The 27,938-nt window shown below is 39.8% G+C and overlaps 1 long non-coding RNA gene across 1 annotated transcript in view; it reads left to right on the top strand.

The window, feature by feature from the left end:
* The window catches only part of LOC129643573 (uncharacterized), a 47,917-nt gene extending 24,818 nt beyond the window's left edge, over window positions 1-23,099 (top strand). The window contains exon 3 of the long non-coding RNA XR_008710390.1: window positions 22,975-23,099. This is a non-coding gene — a long non-coding RNA (uncharacterized LOC129643573). The remainder of the gene's footprint in view (window positions 1-22,974) is intronic.
* The last annotated feature ends 4,839 nt before the right edge of the window (window positions 23,100-27,938 follow it).

Below are 27,938 nucleotides of genomic sequence, written 5' to 3'. Positions count from 1 at the left end.
TATGTTCTTCCTAATATATTTTTAAGTTGATGTTTAAATGTTTCATAATAAAAGAGCTCAAAAGGATATAGTTTCCAGCATCTTATAAATAAATCTATTTCATTGCTTTTAAGTTTTACCAGTGATACCTAAATGCCAGAGTATCTTGATACCCACATCATCCATTTTGAAAGTTTATAACAAGTTCTTCTTTCACAGAAAATTTTACATTGCTCATTTTTCCTCCTTGAACTTGCATTTCCATTCCATTTCCTTGAGATTTTAACCTTGTGTAACATATTTCTATGTTTGTAAGTCTTTTATTGATCATCCTATCATTCTTCATAAAAATATACACATGTATAAATTACAAGTGTAAAACATTTCCCTAAAGCTCTAAGTGTTGAAAAGTTTCTTTTGCACTGAGCACGGAAACAACTATTAGGAGTACACAATTGAGCAGAACAGTGTATACATTTTAAGTCTTTTTAAATCTAAAATGTAAAACTAATTGAAAGTAGTATTTAAAAGTTGTACAAATATGATATTTTTTAAAAGGAATAGATGAATATGAAGAAAGGTACACAGAGATAGAAGGTGATACTGTAATGTGGCAAACTCTTAACCATTGGTGAATCTAGGTGCTCATGACTAGTCTTCTAACTTTTCTGAAGACTTAGTATTTTTCAAAATAAAAAATTAGGAGATGATGAGTTGAAAAAAGTATAATTTTTTGGAAGTCTCTCTTAATGAGATTGATCAAGGTGCAGTTTATAGTATCTTGATTAAAGGGATTGTCACAATGTCCTTTTGTTTGTAGCTTTAACCCTTCAGGGTGATATACAATTATAATAAGATTTGAAATGTCTTTCTTTTACAAAGTAGAAGAATCATTATGATAATGAGAAAAAGAACCTCTCAAAGGCAGGTGAATACTCTGATCAGTTTTAGGAAAGAGTTCATGTGGAACTTAAGGATCTGGAAGTCAATTCCTCTAAAACTGTCTATGCCCCTGTACCCCTTGGAAAGTCTCCACATACCCCCAGGGGTGGAGTTTGAAGATTCCTGTGTATGAAGAGGATTCTGACCTGGAAGTCAGAAGACCTAGGTTTGTTTTGAATTTTGTTTCTGTCACATTAGCTATGGAATCTGATGCAAAGTGGAGGGAATCAACATTTTTTTAGTTTTTATCCATGTGCCAGGCACTGACAATATGCTTCACATGTTAACCATTCATTACACACAGCAACTATAGATATGATGATCATTAGGCCCATTTTTAAATGGGAAAACTGAGGCTCAGGAGATAAAAGGCCTGGTTTGTGTGCTATGCAAATAGGTAATGATAAATCCAAGATTTAATTCCAGTTCTGACTCTAAAGACCATGCTGCAATCACTCTGTGAGAATGCTCCCTTGAACAAGTCTTTTTCCCACCGTGGGCCTCAGTTCATTCACCCGTGAAATTTAGGGAGAGGAGCTAGAAGAAACATAAAGTCACTTCCAGAGTTGATACCCTGTGAGTTGATGTGCTCTGGAGGCCAAACCCAGGTGAAAGGGACTTCTAGAGATTTACACCCCATGGTTTTAAGAGACAATATAGAAGAGATTCAGAAGTTCACCTGACCTACGGGTGATTCCAACAGAATATACGTTGCACTAAAGTCTAAAGAGCTTGACCTGGTATTCACCCCAGACAGAATTAAGTGATAACTGATCTTTAAAAAATTAGTGGGCGTCTAGTCACTTGATATCTAAAAGGGAAGAAGGACCAACAAGGACCTACTGCATAGCACAGGGAATTCTGCTCAATGATGTGTGGCAGCCTGGATGGGAGGGGAGTTTGGAGGAGAAGGGATACATGTATATGTATGGCAGAGTCCCTTTCCCATTCACCTAAAACTATCACAATACTGTTAATCAGCTATACTCCAGTATAAAATCAAAAGTTTTAAAAAATACGTTAAAAACAAGAAAATACACATAGCCCTATTTAGGTTCAATGAAATCTATCCATAACAATCTACTTCCATTTTTCTTTTTTATATAGTAGATCTGTTGAGTGCCTGGTACAGTCATAGGCCTATAAAGTGCCTAATTCTAGAATCAGTTAGAAATTACAGTGAAATGGTAACTAAGTGAAGTCATGCAGTCATGTCCAAATCTTTGTGACCCCATGGACTGCAGCCTGCTAGGCTTCTCTGTCCATGGGATTCTCCAGGGGATCTTCCTGACCCAGGGATTGAACCCGGGTCTCCTGCACTGCAGGCAGACTCTTTACTGTCTGTGCCACTAGGGAAGCCCAATGGTAACTAAGCTCATATGATATTTTAGAATATGTGGATCAGATGAACCTCATAAAGATTTATTCCTTTTTACTTTACATGTATCAGTTTCTCAAAATAGCAATCTATGTATACTGCTTTGACTTCATTGCTATAAATTACTCCTTATTTCTTAACTACTTGCAACCTGGGTCCAACCTCACTAGAATTATTTTCTCCAAGGTTATCACATCCTTCATTGATAAACTCAGTAACATTTTAAGAATTTTTGTTCTCTGCGAGCTTTCTGCCACATTGATGTGCCTGATTTGTCTTTTCCTTCCTGCAATAATGTTCAGCTTTGGCTGACCCAATAATAAACTTGTCAACTTTTCCTCATATTTCTGAGCACTCTTCTCTCTCTTGGAGATTCTTTCTCCAAATACTGATTATATATGGCCACTGGTAAAGATTTTGTTCCTACCTAAGTCTTTTTATTAGTCTAAATGATCTTCAACATCCTTATTCTCTGGAGAAATCTTCTAGAACTTCTGTTGATGACTAACAAACCAACACTTCAGCTTTGTGCTCCAAAGCATTTGCTTCTAGATATCTTCAGATATCTATCTTCAAATTCAATATGTTCCAAACCAATTAAAGTCTAACCCTGAATTTTCCTAACTTTGTTAATGAGACCATCATTGTCTTAGTCGTCTAGACTAGAAATCTTGCTGCCTTTGACTTTTCCCAATATGCTTCTATATGATAACTAGGAAAAATATATTAAGGCCTTATAAAAAGTAATAAAGTAATAAAGAACTGTATGCTTGCTTCAGAGATAGTGAGGGAGGGAAAAGCTGGGAATTAATTCCTAATTCATAAGTGGTCTGCAGGGAGAGGAACCCATTGAGAAAGTGTGCTCACAGTCACTAAATCAGCGGATTGCAAGTTCCACTGATAATGCCTCGAGTATGTTTCTTTTTGTCTCTTCCTTTCTGGCCACACTGCACTGGCTCTGTACCTTGTGTCTTTTGTCCTGGCTTCTTGTAATAGCCTGCTAAATGTAAGGCCTTGGGCTTGATTTTCAAAATCTACCTGTACAAGTTAAAACAGGATTGATGTGAGCAAGCAACAGGACATAGTAGGGGTAGAGGGAGTGGAAAGAAGGGTGCTTAGCTGGCAGTTAGAAACATGAGACAGCAGTGTGACGTGGACCTCAACAAAGTTAGGCTACTTTGGGTCAGTCCGTAAGACCTGGAATAAGAGAGGTGATCGGGCCTCTCCAGTTGGAGCGTGTCACAAAATTGGACTACTGTCTTTTTTTCTTTGAACAATGCATTACAGGGATAATGTGGAGTCTGTTTGAGAGAGTAACTAGGATAATGAAGGGCCCTAAAGGAACTGGGCCCTGAGGAATTGTTGACATTTAGATATCAGCTGAAGATATTTAACTTGGAGAAAACATAAGGGAATTATTGTAGTTGTTTTCACATACGTAAAAGACCATCTTGTGGAAATCACCTAAGAGCTTTGTGAATGTCAGAGTTGTCTTGAAATTGAATGCATTCATTTCAACAAATATTTATTGTAAGCCTACTCTATGCTAGGCACTGATAGACGAGATAGGCCCTACCCTGATGGAATCTGAGCTCTAGTCTGACAGAAAATAAGTGAGTAAACAAATAAATAATTGAGTAATATAATTTCAGATAGTGATAGGATCAGCTGCCTTAGGATGATAATAATATATCTTTTGCTAGGATGGTGTGAGCCTAGATTTTACGATCATTTGGCAGGAAGATTGTAGAAGAAAGTTAGGCATTGGATTAGATGACCTTAGGGGACCCTTCAACTCCAGGATTTTATGGTTCTTCCCTTCTACTATCAGCTACCAAACTAGGACTTCCTCACAGATACCCTGAAGCTTAGAAACCCCAAACTCCTTGCTATTCCAGGAACAAGCCCTGCACTGAGGTTAGTGAGTCAACAGTGATTCAGTGTGAGTATTTGCCCGTGTGGTTTCTTTGCCTGGAATGTCTTTCTCTCACTTCTTTGCCTCTCAAAATTCTTCTTGCCCATCAAGGCTCAACTCAAAGATAAGCTTGTAACCAAGCATTCTGGATACCACCGAGATATGCTGTTCTCTGCTCTGGGCCCAGTGGCTGATAGCTTGTAGCACTATTAAAGCACTTACTGTGTTTTACCTGTGTCATAGTTCGCTATATCTCTGTCTACTTCCCTATTAGTTTCTGATTTTTTTGAGGGCAGGAACCATATATCCCTCCTTTTATAATGTTCTGTAGAGCAAATTTCCCAGTCATTGCTTAGCATCAAGAAGATATTCAACAAATAAATGTGACAGTAGGCAATATATGTATTCATTATTATCTGGAGTGAATTAGACTGCTTTAAGTAGGAAAAGAATAACCTACTGCTTTAGCTAATAACTTTCCCTCTCAGTCTCTTTTGTATCTTTCTCTACTTACTAGCTATGATAAGCATGTTGCCTAACATCTTTAAGACTCAGTTTCTTCATCTACAAAATGTCAAGAAAAATAGTACCTACTTCTAAGATTGTTGTAAGGATTAAGTACAATAGTCCAAGTCAAATGCCTAGGTCAATACTTATCACATAATTAGTCCTCACTAAATATTAACAATTATTATTAAGATTAGGCATCCTGCCCTCCAGTAGTTTTATGGTTTAAAGGTCTGGTTTAAAGAGTTTAAATACTGGTTTGATATTAGGGAAAATTTCCATCATCCTATGAGGCAAAGATAATTTGAGACAGAAAATTAAGAAGGAAGCCTCTACTTATACTGAATTGTTAAATAGTATAAAAGAAAAACTAAATACATTTACCAGCAAGAGCCTTTATAGGGGATGGGCAATAGAAACAACCTCCTCTTTATGAAAAAGAAATAGACGGTTCAGAGAGGTTCAGTGACTTGCCTGAGGTCACACAGCTAAGGGGCAGATTAACTGTAACATTCCAGGTCTGCCTGGCTCCTTAGCCACTGCTCTTTCTGCTACACCCTGCTGCCTCTCAGCTATGTGGATGAGGCCAACACAGATTAGAGATGATATTACTCCAAAGCCTCACAGGCCTCAATTCTTCACTGCCAGCATTCTCTGGGCAGCAAGCCTAATTTCATACTGTTAGAGCTGAGGCTGCTGATACTCTTCCAGCCTTAGGGAGAACTGACTCATGGCTGAGGCAGGCTGGGGCCTGCAGGTGAAGGTTATCTAGGGTTCCATCTGTGAAAGCCTGCGTGTGTGTGCTCTGTCTGACTCTCTGAGACTCCCTAGACTGTAGCCACCTCTGTCCATGAAATTTCCCAGGCAAGAATATGGAGTTGGTTGCCATTTTGTACTCCAGGGTATCTTCCTGACCCAGGGGTCGAACCCACCTCTCTTGAGTCTCCTGGATTGGCAGGTGGATTCTTTACCACTGTACCACCTGGGAAGCTCCTGTGAAAGGCTGGAGGCATGGCAAAGGCAGAGGATCTGAGGTGATGTGCATTTAACCCAGGAGAAGAAAGACAGCACTAGATGCACACTGTTGTGCATCTAGTGTGTCAGGAAGACAAACTGTGGAGTGGATCAAGATGTACCCATAATGCCAAACCCAAGCAAAAAAAGAATTTTCAGGAACTTATTTACAAAACAGAAATAGACTTACAAACATAGAAAACAAACACTGTTACCAAAGGGGAAAGCAAAGAGGGATAAATTAGGAACTTGGGATTAACAGATATTATATATAAAATAGATAAATAACAAGGACCTACTATATGGCACAGGGAACTATATTCAATATCCTGCAATAAACTATAATGGTAAAGAATCTGAAAAAGAATATATTGGTATGGACCTAACAGAAGCAGAAGATATTAAGAAGAAATGGCAAGAATACACAGAAGAACTGTACAAAAAAGAGCTTCACGACCCAGATAATCACGATGGTGTGATCATTGACCTAGAGCCAGACATCCTGGAATGTGAAGTCAAGTGGGCCTTAGAAAGCATCACTACGAACAAAGCTAGTGGAGGTGATAGAATTCCAGTTGAACTATTCCAAATCCTGAAAGATGATGCTGTACTCAATATGAAATGTGAAAGTGCTGTACTCAATATGCCAGCAAATTTGGAAAACTCAGCAGTGGCCACAGGACTGGAAAAGGTCAGTTTTCATTCCAATCCCTAAGAAAGGCAATGCCAAAGAATGCTCAAACTACTGCACAATTGCACTCTTCTCACACGCTAGTAAAGTAATGCTCAAAATTTTCCAAGCCAGGCTTCAGCAATATGTGAACCATGAACTTCCTCATGTTCAAGCTGGTTTTAGAAATGGCAGAGGAACCAGAGATCAAATTGCCAACATCCTCTGGATCATGGAAAAAGCAAGAGAGTTCCAGAAAAACATCTGTTTCTGCTTTATTGACTATGCCAAAGCCTTTGACTGTGTGGATCACAATAAACTGTGGAAAATTCTGAAAGAGATGGGAATACCAGACCACCTGACCTGCCTCTTGAGAAATTTGTATGCAGGTCAGGAAGCAACAGTTAGAACTGGACGTGGAACAACAAACTGGTTCCAAACAGGAAAAGGAGTACGTCAAGGCTGTATATTGTCACCCTGTTTATTTAACTTCTATGCAGAGTACATCATGAGAAACACTGGACTGGAAGAAACAAGCTGGAATCAAGATTGCCGGGAGAAACATCAATAACTTCAGATATGCAGATGACACCACCCTTATGGCAGAAAGTGAAGAGAAACTAAAAAAGCCTCTTGCTAAAAGTGAAAGTGGAGAGTGAAAAAGTTGGCTTAAAGCTCAACATTCAGAAAACGAAGATCATGGCATCTGGTCACATCACTTCATGGGAAATAGATGGGGAAACAGTGGAAACAGTGTCAGACTTTATTTTTGGGGGCTCCAAAATCACTGCAGATGGTGACTGCAGCCATGAAATTAAAAGACGCTTACTCCTTGGAAGGAAAGTTATGACCAACCTAGATAGCATATTAAAAAGCAGAGACATTACTTTGCCAACAAAGGTTCATCTAGCCAAGGCTATGGTTTTTCCTGTGGTCATGTATGGATGTGAGAGTTGGACTGTGAAGAAGGCTGAGTGCCGAAGAATTGATGCTTTTGAACTGTGGTGTTGGAGAAGACTCTTGAGAGTCCCTTGGACTGCAAAGAGATCCAACCAGTCCATTCTGAAGGAGATCAGCCCTGGGATTTCTTTGGAAGGAATGATGCTAAAGCTCAAACTCCAGTACTTTGGCCACCTCATGCGAAGAGTTGACTCATTGGAAAAGACTCTGATGCTGGGAGGGATTGGGGGCAAGAGGAGAAGGGGACGACAGAGGATGAGATGGCTGGATTGCATCACTGACTCGATGGACGTGAGTCTCAGTGAACTCCGGGAGTTGGTGATGGACAGGGAGGCCTGGCGTGCTGCAATTCATGGGGTCGCAAAGAGTCGGACATGACTGAGCGACTGATCTGATCTGATCTGATCTGATTTATTGAATCACTGAAACTAACATAACATTTTAAATCAACTGTGCTTCCATTTAAAATAAAAAGATTTTCAGGACTTCCCTGATGGTCCAGTGGTTAAGACTCTGTGCTTTTGGTCAGGGAACTAAGATCCCACATGTTGTGCAGCCAAAAAAGAAAAGGATTTTCAATCTATGCCTAGAGCAGAAAGCAAAAATCAGGAAGGATAGCCCTCATCCCCTTGCTCTTTGAGAAGTGGTGTGATGCTAACAAAAATTTGAAAAGAGGTAAAGTTACTCTGATCTTAAGCAGGGGAATGTTCAGCTGCAGAAGCAAGAATAAACAGAGAAGAGACCAGAGCCCACCTGAGAGGAGAAATAGTAAAGCACATCTTGCTATTTTTCTTCAATCATGACCTTAAAGGAATTATGTAACAAGAGAATAACTGGCTAATATTGATCTTTATATTATTAATACATTATGTCTAAATGCACTTGTTCAGCTACAAAGAGCTCTATTTCAATAGTCAACAATATTCCAATTAATAAACATTTAGTGAGATTTTGGGAGAAGGCAATGGCAACCCACTCAAGTACTCTTGCCTGGAGCCTGGAAGGCTGCAGTCCGTGCGGTCGCTGAGGGTAGGACACGACTGAGCGACTTCACTTTCAGTTTTCACTTTAATGCATTGGAGAAGGAAATGGCACCCCACTCCAGTGTTCTTGCCTGGAGAATCCCAGGGACGGGGGAGCCTGGTGTCCACAGAGTTGGACATGACTGAAGCGACTTAGCAGCAGCAGCAGCAGTGAGATTTTGCTTATGCAAACTGTGACCACTTCTCCCCACTCAAATGAGATGACATGATTTGTAAAGTCTTTCCTAAATATGGATCAAGCATGCCCTGCTTCTCACTCTAGGTTATGGAGGCTCCTCTGCCACGAAAGAGGACGAAATGAAGCATCTTCCTGAGGAATCAATTATTTGAGGTTTTGTGTATGTGTGTTTAAGTGTGGGTGAAGGGTGAATTTTTGTATTAAAACAACCATTTTCTGTTTTGTGGAGTAGAGGACAGAGTCTGCTTCTTTGGGCTTTGTGCGCAGGTTCTAGTGTAATAGAGATTTTTTTGTTAGTGGTAAAATGTGAAAAGTACTAAATCTTAACATAGATGTTCAGATTAATGCACTTTGTTGTTTAGTCACTAAGTTGTGTCCAACTCTTGTGACCCCATGGACTGTAGCCCACCAGACTCCTCTGTCCATGGGATTTTCCAGGCAAGAATACGGGAGTGGTTGCCATTTTCTTCTCCAGGGGATCTTCCTGACCCAGGGTTTGAACCTGCATGTCCTACATTGGCAGGCGGATTCTTTACCACTGAGCCACCAGGAAAGCCCCATTAATGCACTTACTCGTAGGTATATTAAAATTTCATTAATTCAGGCCCCATTTATTTGGAATTTTAATAATCTGCAGAAGTACTATAGTCTATGTATATATAAAAATGATGATGAGAACTACTTAATTTAATTTTCATGATGTTGATTTAAATAGTAAAAAAACTTATGAAAAACACCCGCAAACACTTTATAAGGAGCAATTTGTATTCAAATACTTAATACATGGATTATAAGTATTCTTATCTACCCATCAAAGCAGATGTAAAAATCTCATCAGTCTCACTTTGAATGACATTATGTATTTGCATGTTTACAAAACTTCCTTTGATGTTCTTGAACAATATTTTTATAATCAGGGCTTTTCCTTTACTTTATTCCTCTTCCTGCCATTTGTGATAATCAGTAAGGTTTAAATCACCAACCACCTCCCATTTTCTACCACATAAACTTTCTAAAGAAGGTGTGGTTTCCTAGCTTCTAGTTGAGCAAGTTGTAACAGGGTATTGTACTGAGGTTCCTCAATACAGTTACCCTTGGAATGACCTTGTAAGCTTCAATTCAGAGAAAAAACTTGGCAAATAATAACCCAATAGGCCATTCCCCAGGGAAACCTTTAATCATTTGTAGCCCTGAACAAGTCATTCTATTTAGACGGATGACAATTGTCACAAATATTCCTTCCAAAGCCAGTAAAACAAAAGTTTACAGTTTAATTTCCATCTTTATAGAATTCCCAATTAAGAGAATGGCAAATTCTACATAAAGGAAATTTGCTGCACACACAGCATGTTGCAAGCACATTGGGTTTTTTAAAAAAAATTCAATTTATTTTATTTTTTATTAATTCTTTTTGGCTGTGTTGGATCTTTGTTGCTGTGTTGTGGGCCTTCTCTAGTTTCAGAGAGTGGAGGTTACTCTCCAGTCATGATCTGCAGGCTTCTCCTGGTGGCTTCTCTTGTTGTGGAGCACAATCTCCAGAATGTGTGGGTTCAGTAGTTGTGGCTTTCAGGCTTAGTTGCCTCACAGCACGTGGCATCTTAGTTCCTGAACCAGGGGTTGAACCCATTACCTTGCATTGACAGGTGGATTCTTAACCATTGGATGCCCAGGGAAGTCATGCACATTGGGTTTTTAATTCTCAATACTGCTGTGTGCATCATTAATTCTCAATGTTGCATAAGCATCTCAATTTAAAGAGTTTACTACATTTATAGTTATTATAAACTACTGGCTATATTCTCTGTGTTGTACGATATATCCTTGTAGCTTATTTTATGCCTAATAGTTTATATGTCTTATTCCCCTACTGCTATTGCTTCCCACCCCTTCCCTCTCCCCGCTGGTAAGCACTAAACTAGTTTGTTCTCTATATCTGAATCTGCTTCTTTTTTCTTATGTTCTCTAGTTTGTTATATATTTTTAGATTCTGCATATAAGTGATACAGTATTTGTCTTTCTCTGTCTGGCTTATCTCACTTAGCATAATACCCTCCAAGTCCACCCATGTTGCTACGAATGGAAAAAAGTTTCATTCTCTTTTATGGTTGAATAATATTCCATTGTATATATGTCTCCCTGTCTCATATATATATATGTGTGTGTGTGTGTGTACACACACACACACACACACACACCACATCTTCTCTATCCGTTCATCCATTCATGGACACTTAGGTTGTTTTCATATCTTGGCAATCATAAATAATGCTACTATGAACATCAGGAGCACCATCTCTTTGATGACTGCCAGGTCCAACGGTACCTGCTTCTAAAATATGAAGCAGAAGAGGTGAGACTGGAAGGTTGTGGAGCCCGGTGGGTGAGTAGGAGGGGTGCATAGTTGAAGGAGGACTTTGAATGCAACACAGAAGAGCTTAAATTTTCTACAACAAACAGGGGAAATCAATTTCAGTTCCTGAGCAGCTGGGTGAAGTAATGACAGGGGTGTGAGAGTTAAAACAATCTGACTAATGTTTAGGATGTGTTGGAATAGATTTAAGGATGTTACACATACACAATTCAGTACTTGGGGGCGATCTCAAAAATGACAGAATGATCTTGCTTTGTTCCAACTGAGATATTTCAAATCCTAAAAGCTGATACCGTTAAAGTACTGTACTCAATATGCCAGCAAATTTTGAAAACTCAGCAGTGGCCACAGAACTGGAAAAGGTCAGTTTTCATTCCAATCCCAAAGAAAGGCAATGCCAAAGAATGTTCAAACTACCACATAATTGCACTCATTTCACATGCTAGCAAGGTAATGCTCAAAATCCTTCAAGCTAGGCTTCAACAGCAGGTGAATCAACAACTTCCAGATGTTCAAGCTGGATTGAGAAAAGGAAGAGAAACCAAATTGCCAACATCCATTGGATCACAGAAAAAGCAAGAGTTCCAGAAAAACATCTGCTTTATTGACTATACCAAAGCCTTTGTGATTATGTGGATCACAACAAACTGGGAAATTCTTAAAGAGATGGGAATACCAGACCACTTTACCTGCCTCCTGAGAAATCTGCATGCAGCTCAAGAAGCAGCAGTTAGATTCAGTCATCGAACAACGGACTGGTTCCAAATTGGGAAAGGAGTACGTTAAGGCTGTACATTGTCGCCCTGCTTATTTAACTTATATGCAGAGTTCATCATGTGAAATGCTGGGCTGGATGAAGCACAAGCTGGAATCAAGATTAGTGGGAGAAATATCAATAACTTCAGATGTGCAGGTGACACCACCCTTATGGCAGAAAGTGGAAAAGAACTGAAGAACCTCTTGATGAAAGTGAAAGAGGAGAGTGAAAAAATTGGCTTAAAACTCAACATTCAAAAAAACAAACATTATGGCATTCTGGTCCCATCATTTCATGGCAAATAGACAGGGAAACAGTGGAAAAAGTGACAGACTTTATTTTCTTGGGCTCCAAGATCACTGCCTACGGTGACTGCAGCCATGAAATTAAGACTCTTGCTCCTTGGAAGAAAAGCTATGATAAACCTAGAGAGCATATTAAAAAGCAGAGACATAATTTTGCCTACAAAGGTCCACATAGTCAAAGCTATGGTTTTTCCAGTAGTCATGTATGTATGTGAGAGTTGGACTATAAAGAAAGCTGAGTGCTGAAGAACTGATGCTTTTGAACTGTGATGTTGGAGAAAACTCTTGAGAGTTCCTTGGACCGCAAGGAAATCAAACTAGTCAATTCTACAGAAAATCAACCTTGAGTATTCATCGGAAGGACTGATGCTAAAGAAGCTCCAAGACCTTTCCACCTGGTACAAAGAGCCGAAGACTTTTCCACCTGGTACGAAGAGCTGATTCATTGGAAAAGACCCTGAATGCTGGGAAAAATTGAAGGCATGAGAAGGGGACAACAGAGGACGAGATGGTTGGATGGCAACATCGACTTAATGGACATGAGTTTGAGCAAACTCTGGGAGATGGTGAAGGACAGGGAAGCCAGACGTGTTGCCGTCCATGGGGTCTCCAAGAGTCGGACATGACTGAGTGATTGAATAAGACAAGATAAGACACATACACAATAATAACAAAATCAAGCATTCATCCAATTATTTTTGCCTCCCAGAAGGGAGAAGATGCCACTCCTGTCTTGTGGAAAAGAACTAGTAAGAAAGAAATAGCAAACCTAAGAAAAATTCTGGGCTTAACTTTTTGTTATCTTCTAAGATGGCTGGATGGCATCACTGACTCGATGGACGTGAGTCTGAGTGAACTCCGGAAGTTGGTGATGGACAGGGAGGCCTGGCGTGCTGCGATTCATGGGGTCGCAAAGAGTCGGACACGACTGAGCAACTGAACTGAATAAACATCCTCACCCACATTCCCTACCTGAATTCAGGCCTTTAAAGTTTTCAAAATATTTTCACAGGTACAGTCACATTTCATCCCTGTTAAAAACCAAGTATTTCCCAACAACAGAAGCAGTCCTAAGCCAAAGCCAAGAAGAAACCAACCAGAGACTTTAGGCAACCTGGCTGCATTGTGTGTGTGTGTGTGTGTGTGTGTGTGTGTTAGAGTTACTCGCTCAGTCATGTCTGATTCTTTGCCATTCACTTGAATATAGCCCTCCAAGGTCCTCTGTCCATGGAATTCTCCAGGAAGAATACTAGAGTGGGTAGTCATTCCCTTCATTAGTGTTTCCTTATGGAAAGGTTTGCTCAGCTGATGTCTACTCAGAGCAGGTATTCTTGGCAGTGGGCCATAAGTAATGAAACATGGCAGTCTACCTCCTGGGGTCTGCTGAATGCAAGTGGATCCCTGAGTTCCTGGACATTCTCATGAGTGGACATTCACTAGGCTGTGTTGCCCAACCTCCTGGTAGATGAAAGCCCCTCCCACAGCCAACTGCATTTTGGGACTGTTGTCCTCTCGTCTAAGGGTAGACCAGGCATCTGTCATATGGAAGCAATTCAGAGGCAAGGAAGTAGGTTTCAAATGACCTGACAGTTCCTACTAGTAGGCAGTGCCTACTTAAATAAAATGCTGTATCTATTGAGAAGGAGCCTGAGACTCAGTTATCTATCATCCATGTCTTCCACGTGTATAGAAATAGAATAAATGGTGCCACAGGTTCTCATTTTTGCTATGCCTGCCCTAGGTCTTAACTCTTGGGGCTTAAAACCCCTGCTCAATGATTTACCTTTACTGATGTAGTTTTTGATTTGCCAGGTCATTAAGTTAGCACCATGCCCAGTTATTGCCTGGAGAATCCCAGGGACTGGGGAGCCTGGTGGGCTGCCGTCTATGGGGTCAGAGTCGGACACGACTGAAGCAACTTAGCAGCATGCCCAGTTATGACTATTTTGCTTTCAGCACAAGCCTCAGACAGTCCCTTATCAACTGTCTGGAAGACCAGTTCCTAACACCCTCTCCTTTCTGGGTTATATGAGGCTGCTTTGCTATCCATGATGGCAGTTTGGTATTTTTGGCAAATCATCCTTTGGCTGTCAGCATAGTATGCACCCTCTTCCTAAAGCAAGGTAATCCTAATTTTGGCAGGGAACAAGTTGTTTCTTTAGGCAGCATGAGGAGGCCTCTTTCATAAATTGTTATTTGGATGCCAATGTTATGGCCTTAACATTAAAGTTCAAGGAGAGGAATCGGTCTTTTAAATGGACACCTGGCAAAAGCACTCGTTTATCCCCAGATTCACTGGGTCCTGAGCCACTTTCCAAAAGAAAAAAAAATCTATCGAAATGCTTGATGATGCTTTAGCCAGTCTCTAAGATTTGCAACTTTTGACTCATTCACTTTGGAGATAAATTTTAGTGTGTCTTTTTTCCAAAATCCAGGCTTCCCTTGTGGCTCAGCTGGTAAAGAATTCGCCCACAGTTCGGGAGACCTGGGTTTGATCCCTGGGTTGGGAAGATCCCCTGGAGAAGGGAAAGGCTACCCACTCCAGTATTCTGACCTGGAGAATTCCATGGACTGTATAGTCCATGGGGTTGCAAAGAATCGGACACAACTGAGCGACTTTCACTTTCACAAATCCTATAGAGTATCAAGTTCCCTGCAAATGTACAAAATATCAATGTGGATTGTCTAAAATTGTACCCTTTTCCATGAAGGAGATTCCAAACTATGCTTAATTTTCCATTGTATTAGCAAGTAATGCAAATCTTGACTTAGAAGAGCACCTGTCTGTGGGCTGACTCTTGGCTTCTAGAGTGATCATGCTGATCTCAAGTTCCTCCTCCGAGACACTCCTGGTATCAGGATAGTTTCTCTTTTGCTTCCAAGATAAACATTAGTATCTTCATATCTTCTTCAGTTAGTTCAGTTCAGTCGCTCAGTCGTGTCCGACTCTTTGCAACCCCATGAATCACAGCACGCCAGGCCTCCCTGTCCATCACCAACTCCCAGAGTTCACTCAGACTTACGTCCATCGAGTCAGTGATGCCATCTAGCAATCTCATCCTCTGTCGTCCCCTTCTCCTCCTGCCCTCAATCCCTCCCAGCATCAGTCTTTTCCAATGAGTCAACTCTTCGCATGAGGTGGCCAAAGTATTGGAGTTTCAGCTTTAGCATCATTCCTTCCAAAGAAATCCCAGGGCTGATCTCCTTCAGAATGGACTGGTTGGATCTCCTTGCAGTCCAAGGGACTCTCAAGAGTCTTCTCCAACACCACAGTTCAAAAGCATCAGTTCTTCAGTGCTTAGCTTTCTTCACAGTCCAACTCTCACATCCATACATAACCACTGGAAAAACCATAACTTTGACTAGACGGACCTTTGTTGGCAAAGTAATGTCTCTGCTTTTCAATATGCTATCTAGGTTGGTCATAACTTTTCTTCCAAGGAGTAAGCGTCTTTTAATTTCATGGCTGCAGTCACCATCTGCAGTGATTTTGGAGCCCCCAAAAATAAAGTCTGACACTGTTTCCACTGTTTCCCCATCTATTTCCCATGAAGTGATGGGACCAGATGCCAAGGTCTTTGTTTTCTAAATGTTGAGCTTTAAGCCAACTTTTCCACTCTCCACTTTCACTTTCATCAAGAGGCTTTTGAGTTCCTCTTCACTTTCTGCCATAAGGGTGGTGTCATCTGCATATCTGAGGTTGTTGATATTTCTCCCGGCAATCTTGATTCCAGCTTGTGATTCTTCCAGTCCAGCATTTCTCATGACGTACTCTGCATATAAGTTAAATAAGCAGGGTGACAATATACAGCCTTGACGTACTCCTTTTTTCTCTTTGGAACCAGTCTGTTGTTCCATGTCCAGTTCTAACTGTTGCTTCCTGACCTGCATGTAAGTTTCTCAAGAGGCAGATCCCCATGGAAAAGAAATGCAAAAAAGCAAAATGGCTGCCTGGGGAGGCCTTACAACTAGAGATCTCTTCATATCTTCTTAGTATACTCTTAATTTGCCTCTAATCCCTGATTTCCTTAGCTGAATTATTCTTTCATCTATTCAAAATTAATCTGTAAATTGACTTCACCTCCATAATTCTGACTCTAGTTATAAAGGACTCTACTGACTTTCTAATGATAAATACATCACTTTGCAGTCTTTTAAAAAAATGATATAATGGTCTAGTGCTTATCCTCTTGAACTGTTCTACTATTTCCATACCTTTGCAATCCTTAAATATGAGTCAGCATCTCAACTCTGTTCTCGAATTCTACTGTTTCTCAGATGCCTCATTCATCCTAGAGTCAGTGGATAATCCCTTGTTCTCTTGACATGAGATAAGTCCAGATTTCCTTCTAGATCCTGGCCTTGCACCTCCTGCTGCTTTTCTGGGTATGGCAAATATCCTATTGAAAATTTTAAATGTAATAGGATTATAGCAGCCAGGGGTAACTATAGTTTGATCAGTGTGCTGTTCTAGCCTTTTAACTTAAAAGTTTTTGATAAGAGAATTTTTCTTTTTCTTGTGGAAACATTACGTTATGTATACAGGAGTGAATATGCAAGATGGGTATAATCAGTAGAGTATTCCATTCTCCAAGTTTGACATTCTCTCATTTTCTTAGCACTTATCATCCATTCAGCAGATATTTATTGCAGCTTTTTTCATGTGTTAGTTTCTGATATATTATAGTGATTCATTTTTTTCATATATTCGTTTTCATATTCTTTTCCACTATGGGTTTTTGTATGATAGTGAATACAGTTCCCTGTGCTGTACAATAGGACTTTGTTCATCTATTTATTTTTATATATCTGTCTTATCCCTTCCTAGCCAGATTAAAAATTACCAAAGGCAGTGGTCATGTCTCATATTCTTGATTTACTCTCATTAAGAAAAGTACTTTATACATAGTAAGTATTTCGTGTATTTACTAGTTAAACTCCAATTGCAACCATATTTCAAATCTGGTAGAACTCTGCATGTACATCTTTACTTAAAAAAAAAAAAACAAACTCTGATTCATATGGTTGATCCATGAATATTCTTCTGCACTCCTAGAGTATTGCCTTTCAAGGTGTCTGTTTATTTTTATGCAGTTACTAAACACCAATTACTGGGTGGGATGGTATGGGAGGTAGAAAGTAGGTTCAAATATACCTATGGCTGATTCATGTTGATATATGGCAGAAACCAACACAATATTGTAAAGCAATTATCCTCCAATTAAAAATAAATACATTAAAACATTTTTTTCTTAAAAAAGCTACCAATTACCATAATACATACAGGGAGTAAATAGACCAATGAGAAAAAGAAGGCCCATGAAAAATTTTTTTAAAGAATGTCAGGTTATATACTACTTTCATTTTATGAGTGACTTCTCTTGCCTGCTCAGAGAATACCTTCCTGCCTTTAAAAGTGTTATTCCAAGAACATAGTGGAATGTCATACAACTGTGACTACTCAGTAAATATTTACTGATCAATGTGGTAAAGTTGAGCCAGGAAAGCTAATTATAGTTCTATTTGCCTCCATTTTTAATCTGTAAAGTGGAAATAATATTACCTGTTTTATCTACCTTACAGGTTTTGTTTGGTACACTTCCAATACTATGTTCATTTAAGGTACAAAGCACTAAATGAAAAATAAACCCCTAGAGTTGCCTCTACAGCAAGGTTTAGACTCTAAAAATAGCATTTTTGGGTGTATACATCCAAAATTACTCTTTCAAAGGACCTTAAGTAATAAAGCCAGTCCAGCTAGTTTTCTCCCAGTATTGGAACATATCACTGTTTCGTTTAACACAGATGAAGAATTGTATTTAACATGTATTAATGAGTCATGTTGTAAGAAATGTAAGTTCATAAAATTTTAATTTTAAAATTAAAAACTATCAGCAGCCTTAACTCCCTGAAATGCTCAGATAAACAGCATGTAGGAGTGAGGAGCGGAGATGGCAATGGCACCCACTCCAGTACTCCTGCCTGGATAATCCCATGGACGGAGGAGCCTGATAGGCTGAAGTCCATTAGGTCACTGAGGGTCGGACACGACTGAGCGACTTCACTTTCACTTTTCACTTTCATGCACTGGAGAAGGAAATGGCAACCCACTCGTGTTCTTGCCTGGAGAATCCCAGGGACGGGGGAGCCTGGTGGGCTGCCGTCTATGGGGTCACACAGAGTCGGACACGACTGAAGTGACTTAGCAGCAGCAGCAGCAGGAGTGGGGAGCACTGCGTGAGATTCAACAGATTCACTTCTCACATATCATATTCTTTATGAATTAAAAACCATAATTATATACTTATTACTAATGGTTTTATAATCCATATTTCACTGGCTCCTGCCTTTCCCTGCTGATGCAAGACTTTCAGCTTCTTGTTAAGTCCCTTGCCCATAATTTCTAAGAGCCCTTGGATAGTGTTTTACATGGACTCAAGAGCAAGTCTTGTCTGTGGCCATCAGATGTCCCCTGCTGAGATTTCTGTTGTCTTAGAACACTTCTGGCACTCACTGCTGAGTCAGTCCCCTTAAGCCAGGTTACCATCACTTTCTACTGGCCATTTTCATGATCTCCAGTGTATTCCTCAAGGAATCAAAATGCTTCTGTGTTTGTTGGAGACTCCAATACCGCAAAATTATATCATATTTCCTGCAGAAGTAGAAACAAGGCCTAATCACTCATCTCTAGATTATATTTTTTGATGTAATGAAGATTTTAGTGCACTCCTATTCCTGGTTATGGTATTTTCCAAGAGGAGTCCACAAGACTGCATTAGAATATGGATCTTTAAGATAGGTAAGCACTGTCCCCTCAACCCAAGAGTAACCTTCTGAAATACTGACTAGTACATTCTAACAGAGCAAAGTGATCAAAAAAGTAGCCTGGCGCCAACCCTTCTCCTTGATGGTACCCGTACTTTTTGACAGTCTTTCTGCCAAAACCCTTCAGTAAATCACCATCTTGGCAGTATAAACCTACTAATTTGCCAGATATGCCAAGATATGTTTGAATCCCATTGGTGGACAGAAAAGTTTGTCTCAAGCTGTGACTCTGTTAAATATCTGAATGTCTTTATAAAATTTGATACCAAAGTAATATTCCAGCAACAATAATGGAAAAATTTAATGTAAGAAAAAACTTTCAGAAAACCAACAAATGAATAAAACAAATGTTTTATTCTTTGACAGTTCCTCAGAGTCCTTCACCATATGCAAATATAAAGTTGTAATTTTAATGGTTATAATTAGGTTTCACTTTTACAATTGTAATCATATTGCTCATTTTGCCAGCATTTAGCAAGTTCCTATTATGTGCACAGCATCAACTGATATCAAGAGAAATGCTTTCCATTTACATATAATTCCATTCAAGTGGAAAGAAAGATATTAAGGTAAACTGTTTGTCTTCTGGCAACTCCTGTTGATGAATTTTTCACTTGATCATTCCCCTGGTGCTTAGAAGTACTTTACTTTAACTCCTCTCATGCTAGATTAAAAGCTTAACCTCCAAAGAATAGTTTACTTATGTATAGTTCCAGCTGACTTGACCCTGTAAGAGATTTGTTTTTAAATTCTGAAGGAACCCATAACCTTTGTCCTTGAAAATATTTTAGAAAATGCACTTGAACAGACTATAGCTAGTTTTAAAAACATGGGAAGCAGTTTTCTCAATTTGCTGTGTGAAGCAGTTTCCCACCATATCTGGTACAGTTCTGGGCACACAGTTCAGTTCAGTTCAGTCCCTCAGTCGTATTTGACTCTTTGCAACCCCATGGACTGCAGCACACCAGGATTCCCTGTCCATCACCAACTCTCAGAGCTTGCTCAGACTCATATCCTTTGAGTCGGTGATGCCATCCAACCATCTCATCCTCTGTCATCCCCTTCTCCGCCCACCTTCAATCTTTCCCAACATCAGCATCTTTTCAAATGAGTCAGTACTTCGCATCAGGTAGTCAACGTACTGAAGCTTCAGCATCAGTCCTTCCAATGAATATTCAGGACTGATTTCCTTTAGGATTGACTGGTTTAGAAGCTCCTTGCCGTCCAAGGGACTCTTAAGAGTCTTCGCCAACACCGCAGTTCAAAAGCATCAATTCTTTGGTTCTCAGCTTTCTTTAGAGTCCAATTCTCACATCCATACATGACTACTGGAAAAACCATAGCTTTGACTATGTGGACCTTTGTTGGCAAAGGAATGACTCTGCTTTTTAATATGCTATCTAGGTTGGTCACAGCTTTTCTTCCAAGGAGTATGTGTCTCTTTATTTCATGGCTGCAGTCACCATCTGCAGTGATCTTGGAGCTGAAGAAAATAAAGTCTGTCACCGTTTCCATTGTTTCCTCATCTATTTGCCATGAAGTGATGGGACCAGATGCCATGATCTTCGTTTTTTTGAATGTTGAGTTTTAAGCCAGCCTTTTCACTCTCCTCTTTCACTGTCAACAAGAGGCTCTTCAGTTCTTCTTTGCTTTCTACCTTAAGTGTGGTGTTATTTGCATATCTCAGGTTATTGATATTTCTCGGCAATCTTGATTCCAGCTTATGCTTCATCCAGCCCTGCGTTTCTCATGATGTACTCTGCATATAAGTTAAATAAGCAGGGCGACAATATACAGCCTTGATGGACTCCTTTTCCTATTTGGAACCAGTCTGTTGTTTCATGTCCCATTCTAACTGTTGCTTCCTGACCAGCATACAAATTTCTCAAGAGGCAGGTCAGGTGGTCTGGTATTCCCATCTCTTTAAGAATTTTCCAGTTTATTGTGATCCACACAGTCAAAGGCTTTTGCATAGTCAATAAAGAAGAAATAGATGTTTTCTGGAACTCTCTTCGTTTTTCAGTGATCCAGTGGATGTTGGCTGTATTTGATCTTTGGTTCCTCTGCCTTTTCTAAAACCAGCTTGAACATCTGGAAGTTCACGGTTCATGTATTGTTGAAGCCTGGCTTGGAGAATTTTGAGCATTACTTTACTAGCGTGTGAGATGAGTGCAATTGTGCAGTAGTCTGAGCATTCTTTGGCATTGCCTTTCTTAGGGATTAGAATGAAAACTGACCTTTTCCAGTTCTGTGGCCACTGCTGAGTTTTCCAAATTTGCTGGCATATTGATTGAAGTACTTTAGCAGCAGCATCTTTTAGGATTTGAAATAGCACAATTGGAATTCCATCACCTCCACTAGTTTTGTTCACAGTGATACTTCCCAAGGCCCATTTGACCTCACATTCCAAGATGTCTGGCTCTAGGTGAGTGATCACAGCATCGTGATTATCTGGGTCATGAAGATGGTTTTTGTACAGTTCTGTGTATTCTTGCCACTTCATCTTAATATTGTCTCCTTCTGTTAGGTCCATACTATTTCTGTCCTTTATTGAGCCCATCTTTGTATGAAATGTTCCCTTGGTATCTCTAATTTTCTTGACGAGATCTCTAGTCTTTTCCATTCTATTGTTTTCCTCTATTTCTTTGCACTGATCATCGAGGAAGGCTTTCTTCTCTCTCCTTGCTATTCTTTGGAACTCTGCATTCAAATGGGTATATCTTTCCTTTTCTCCTTTGCTTTTTTTTCACTTCCCTTCTTTTCACAGCTATTTGTAAGGCTTCCTCAGACAGCCATTTTGCCTTTTTGCATTTCTTTTTCTTGGGGATGGTCTTGCTCCCTGTCTCCTATACAATGTCATGAACCTCCATCCATAGTTCATCAGGCACTCTATCAGATTTAGTCCCTTAAATCTATTTGTCACTTTCACTGTATAATTGTTAGGGACTAGATTTAGGTCATACTTGAATGGTCTAGTGCTTTTCCCTACTTTCTTCAGTTTAAGTCTGAATTTGGCAGCAAGGAATTCATGATGTGAGCCACAGTCAGCTCCCGGTCTTGTTTCTGCTGACTGTATAGAGCTTCTCCATCTTTGGCTGCAAAGAATATAATCAATCTGATTTCGGTGTTGACCATCTGGTGATTTCCATGTGTCTTCTCTTGTGTTGTTGGAAAACGGTGTTTGCTACGACCAAAGGCTTTGGTGTAGTCAATAAAGCAGAAATAGATTTTTTTTTTCTGGAACTCTCTTGCTTTTTAATGATCCAGTGGACATTGGCAATTTGATTTCTGGTCCCTTTGCCTTTTCTAAATCCAGCATGAACATCTTGAAGTTCTTGGTTCACGTACTGTTGAAGCCTAGCTTGGAGAATTTTGAGCATTACTTTGCTAGTGTGAGATGAGTGCAATTATGTGGTAGTTTGAACATTGTTTGGCATTGCTTTTCTTTGGGATTGGAATGAAAAGTGACCTTTTCCAGTCCTGTGGCCACTATTGAGTTTTCCAAATTTGCTGGCATGTGCAGCACTTAACAGCATCATCTTTTTGAACTTGAAATAGCTCAGCTGGGTACACAGTAATGGAGTCAGAATATTCAGTATTGCCTTTCATTTGTTTTACAACACAAATAAACAAGATTTATAAAAATTTTCTAGAACCACAGTCAAAGTATTTAATGATAAAATTTGGAGTAACTGGATCACTTTTGATAAGAATTTACAGTTTTACATGAAAACTGTACTCAAATTGTAATGAAATATTTGAGAAAGTAGAAGAGTACTGATAAGAGGAGGTACTCAGCTGTCTCAGACATGTTGATTACTTAAAAAGGAAAAAAAAAAAATCTGTGTTATTGACTTCCTAAAAAAGTAAGATTTAGGGTTCTTTTTCCTAAGTTATTACTTTTATCTTCAACTACTGGGTACTACCAATGCATATACAATATAAATTATAAAAATAATGAATAGGCATAATGAAATATTAATGGATTTACAAAACTGAGCTATAAATCCTCTCTGCCAAGAATCCTTGCTGGTCTGATTTGTGGTACTACCTCCTACTGTCTGATCTGGATGTTATATAGGAACACACATATTTAAGGGCTTTGTGCATTTTCTCCCATCCCCTTTCAGAATTCCACCCCACAGGACACAGGAATGAAGTCAGAACGATGATGCATCTTGATGGCCACAAGTCAGATAAAAACTGTGGCCTGAGGAAGAGGCTCTCTCTGCATTCTGGATTCCTTCTTGAATAATTCACAGGACTTGATTTCTCTTCAAGTGTTTCCCTCTGTTCCAAGTTAAGCTATTCAATAGCCAAGAAACAAGACAATTTTCTTGTAACTTTCACACTCACCATCAACCAGATATAAAGAACTAAAGATTTTTGTTGTATTCTGAGATGTGAGTCCTATTTCTATGTGAACAAGAAAGTATGACCCATTTTTGATTTACTGCTGGCTAATGAAGGACAGGGAAGCTGGCATGAGGCAGTTCATAGGGTCGCAAAGAGTCGGACACGACTTAATGACTGAACAACAATGAGTTCCTAAAGTATTTGTTTTGACTTGAGAATTTTGCAGACCTTTATTTAATACATTTAATGCACAAGTTTGAATTACCTAGAACATTGTAAAGAGGTATACTTAAGTCAAAGAATTCCATCAATACATATTATTTTCAATTCATGTGAATTCACTTACCCAATTCAATGTGGAAATATTTACACTCTTGTCTAAAGAAGCTCTTTCTTAAGATTATGAATAGAAATGGAGTGAAAGAAAAAAAAACTGAAACAGCTCAAAGTAATATAATCAGTTATAATGTATTAATCACATGATTATACCCTCTCTGGAGCAAAAGTATGACAAGCATAAAAAACTAAAAGCATTCACTGAGGGTTTTCTTCCTTTTAAATAGTATGTTCCTTTACATGTTAAAATTACTTACATGATCTATCAAAGGCTTGATAATGAAACTTATAATACAACCAGAGTCTGCTTCATAGTGGCAATGTTTCAAACACTATACCTTTTCAAGTAGTCCTCTATTTTCCCTTTAGGGCATACCTCATTGGTTATAAAGGCTTCCCTGGTGGCTCAGGTGGTAAAGAATCTGCCTGCAATGCAATCCCAGGGTCAGAAAGATCCCCTGGAGAAGGAAATGGCAGCCCACTCCCGTATTCTTGACTGGAGAATCCCATGGACACAGGAGCCTGTCAGGCTATAGTCCATGGGGTCCCAGAGTCGGATACAACTGAGCAACTATCACTCACTCTCTTGTTGGTTATAAGAAGCATGACCAAATATGCTGTCTTGTTACCATGGGCACATTTTAAGCAACGGGAAAAAACCACAGTGTGTGTTACCTCAGAGGCTCTCCTGCAGTGACAATGTCTTATACCTGCTTAAATACCTCCCATAATTCTGCAGTGTCTACAAGACAAAGCCCAAATTTCCTGGTGTAACATTCAAAGCTTTTTCAAATCTGGCCCCAAACCACCTATTAAGCTTTATCTTTCATTATTCTCCTCTATCAGCTTCTCTTTTAGTCAAACTGGTTTTCCTAAAGTCAAATGAAGAGACTTACACTGTCCTTAATTGCTCTGGCACCTTGACCAACTTCCGTTTACCAAGAAGGGGATTTGTCTGATGGGTTGGAGATGAAGTGGTGGAAAATAATTTATTTCCTATTTCATTTCCAAATCCTACTACTCATCCTTTAAGTTTCACTTTAGATCAAAGTGTCCTTCATTTACCTGTTATATTTAGGACAGCATGAGCAATTCATTGAGCCACAAGTAACAACCATATTGCTTCCCAGGTGGTGCAGTGGTAAAGAATCTGTCTGCCAGTGCAGGAGACACAAGAGATGCAGATTTGATCCTTGGGCTGGGAAGATCCCCTGGAGGAGGAAATGGCAACCCATTTCGATACTCTTGCCTGGAAAATCCCATGGACAGAGGAGCCTACTGGGCTATAGTCCATTAGGTCACAAAGAGTCAGACATGACAGAGCATGCACCCACCTCCCAAACAACAGTTATATTAGCAAATTAAGTTCTGCCCCCTTTTTTTTTTATGGACTCAAATGTTATCTAAAATAATTATTTATTTAGTTTTTCATGAGGTCGTTTCACCAGAGGATAAGCTCCTTAAGGGCACAGAGCCACTCGGGTGGCTCATGTACTTCTTTATATCAGGTGCCTAGCAGATGTCTTGCATATAATGAACATTGCCTAGTCTTATTAATACAGTTTAACTCATACTACAAAGGATTATCAGTAAAAATGTTTAGTGTTGGAAAGGTTGCTGAGAAATTTCGAATTTTTGTTAAGAATTCCATATAAAGGGACTTTCTGAGGAATATGTGAATCACAGTGAAGAAATGAGTTACTGGGGAGCCAATTTCCTTTTATGGGCTTCCCAGGTGGTGCTAGTGGTAAAGAACCCACCTGCCAGTGCAGGAGCATGAGAGACGTGGGTTTGATCCCTGGGCCAGGAAGATCCCCTGAAGGAGGGCATGACAATCTACTCTACTATTCTTGCCTGGAGAATCCCATGGACAGAGGAATCTGGAAGGCTACAGCCCATGGGGTGGCAAACAGTCGGATGCAACTGAAGTGACTCAGCATGCAAATGGATTTTTAAAACCAAATAAACATTAATTTCAGCTCAGTTGCTCAGTGGTGAGCACTGTGGTGCTCACACTTTGTGGTCACTCTTTGTGACCCCTTGGACTGCAGCATGCCAGGCTTCCCTGTCCATCACCAAATCCCAGACCTTGCTCAAACTCAAGTTCATTGAGTTGGTGATGCCATCCAATCATCTCATCCTCTGTCATCCCCTTCTCTTCCTACCTTCAATCTTTCCCAGCATCAGCATCTTTTCAAATGAGTCAGTTCTTTGCATCAGGTGGCCAAAGTATTGGAGCTTTAGCATCAGTCCTTCCAATGAACATTCAGGACTGATTTCCTTTAGAATTGACTGGTTGGATCTCCTTGCAGTCCAAGGGACTCTCAAGAGTCTTCTCCAACACCACAGTTCAAAAGCATCAATTCTTTGATGTTCAGCTTTCTTTATAGTCCCACTCTCACATCCATACATGATTACTGGAAAAACCATAGTTTTGACTAGACGGACCTTTGTTGGCAAAGTAATGCCTCTGCTTTTTAATATGCTATCTAGGTTGGTCATAACTTTTCTCCCAAGGAGTAAGCGTCTTTTAATTTCATGGCTGCAGTCATCATCTGCAGTGATTTTGGAGCCCATAAAAATAAAGTCTGACACTGTTTCCCCATCTAATTGCCATGAAGTGATGGGACTGGATGCCATGATCTTAGTTTTCTAAATGTTGAGTTTTAAGCCAGCTTTTTCACTCTCTTCTTTCACTTTCATCAAGAGGCTCTTTAGTTCTTCTTTGCTTTCTGCTGTAACGGTGGTATCATCTGCATATCTGAGGTTATTGATAACTTCTCCCAGCAATCTTGATTCCAGCTTGTGCTGGAATTTCACATAATGTACCCTGCATATCAGTTAAATAAGCAAGGTGGCAATATACAGCCTTGACAAACTCCTTTCCTGATTTGGAATCAGTCTGTTGTTCCATGTCCAGTTCTAACTGTTGCTTCTTGACCTGCATACGGATTTCTCAGGAGGCAGGTAAGGCGGTCTGGTATTCCCAACTGTTTAAGAATTTTTCACAGTGGGAAGTTCTGACAAAACGTGGAGAGTTCTGACAAAATGTGGTCCACTGGAGAAGGGAATGGCAAACCACTTCAGTATTCTTGCCTTGAAAACCCCACGAACAGTATGAAAAGGCAAAATGATAGGACACTGAAAGATGAACTCCCCGGGTTGGTAGGTGCCCAATATGCTATTGGAGATCAGTGGAGAAATAACTCCAGAAAGTATGACAAGCCAGAGCCAAAGCAAAAACAACACCCAGTAGTGGATGTGACTGGTGATGGAACTAAAGTCCAATGCTGTAAAGAGCAATACTGCATAGGAACCTGGAATGTTAGGTCCATGAGTCAAGGCTAATTGGAAGTGGTCAAACAGGAGATGACAACAGTGAACACTGACATTTTAGGAATCGGTGAACTAAAATGGACTGGAATGTGAGTGAATTTAACTCAGATGACCATTATATCTACTACTGTGGGCAAGATCCCTTGGAAAAAATGGAGTAGCCATCATAATCAACAAAAGAGTCCAAAATGCAGTAATTGGATACAATCTCAAAAATGACAGAAGATTTCTGTTTGTTTCCAAGGCAAACAATTCAATATCACAGTAATCCAAATCTACACCCTGACCAGTAACGCTGAAGAAGCTGAAGTTGAATAGTTCTATGAAGACCTACAAGACCTTCTAGAACTAACACCCAAAAAATATGTCCTTTTCATTACAGGGGACTAGAAACAAAAGTAGAAGTCAAGAAATACCTGGAGTAACAGGCAAGTTTGGCCTTGGAGTACAAAATGAAGCAGGTCAAAGGCTAACAGAGTTTTGCCAAGAGAACACAGTGGTCATAGCAAACACCCTCTTGCAACAACACAGGAGAAGACTCTATACATGGACATCAACAGATGGTCAATACCGAAATCAGATTGATTATATTCTTTGCAGTCAAAGATGGAGAAGCTCTATACAGTCAGCAAAAACAAGACCAGGAGCTGACTGTGGCTCACATCATGAACTCCTTATTGCAAAAGTGAAGTGAAGTCGCTCAGTTGTGTCTGACTCTTTGCGACTACATAAATGGTAGCCTACCAGGCTCCACCATTCATGGGATTTTCCAGGCAAGAATACTGGAGTGGGCTGCCATTTCCTTCTCCAGGGGATCTTCCCAAACCAGGGATCGAACCCGGGTCTCCTGCATTGCAGACAGATGCTTTACTCTCTGAGCCACCAGGAAAGTCCAGACTTAAATTGAAGAAAGTAGGGAAAAGCCCTAGACCATTCAGGTATGACCTAAATCAAATCCCTAACGATTATACAGCAGAAGTGACAAATAGATTCTAGGGATTAGATCTGATAGATAGAGTGCCTGAAGAACTGTGGATGCAGGTTTGTAACACTGTACAGGAGGCAG

This window comes from Bubalus kerabau, chromosome 2 (genome assembly GCF_029407905.1).
Source record: "Bubalus kerabau isolate K-KA32 ecotype Philippines breed swamp buffalo chromosome 2, PCC_UOA_SB_1v2, whole genome shotgun sequence".
In the NCBI taxonomy this organism is placed as follows: Eukaryota; Metazoa; Chordata; class Mammalia; order Artiodactyla; family Bovidae; genus Bubalus; species Bubalus kerabau.
The sequence above is the reverse complement of the archived record's forward strand: the minus strand, read 5'-3'. Positions and strand labels throughout refer to the sequence as shown.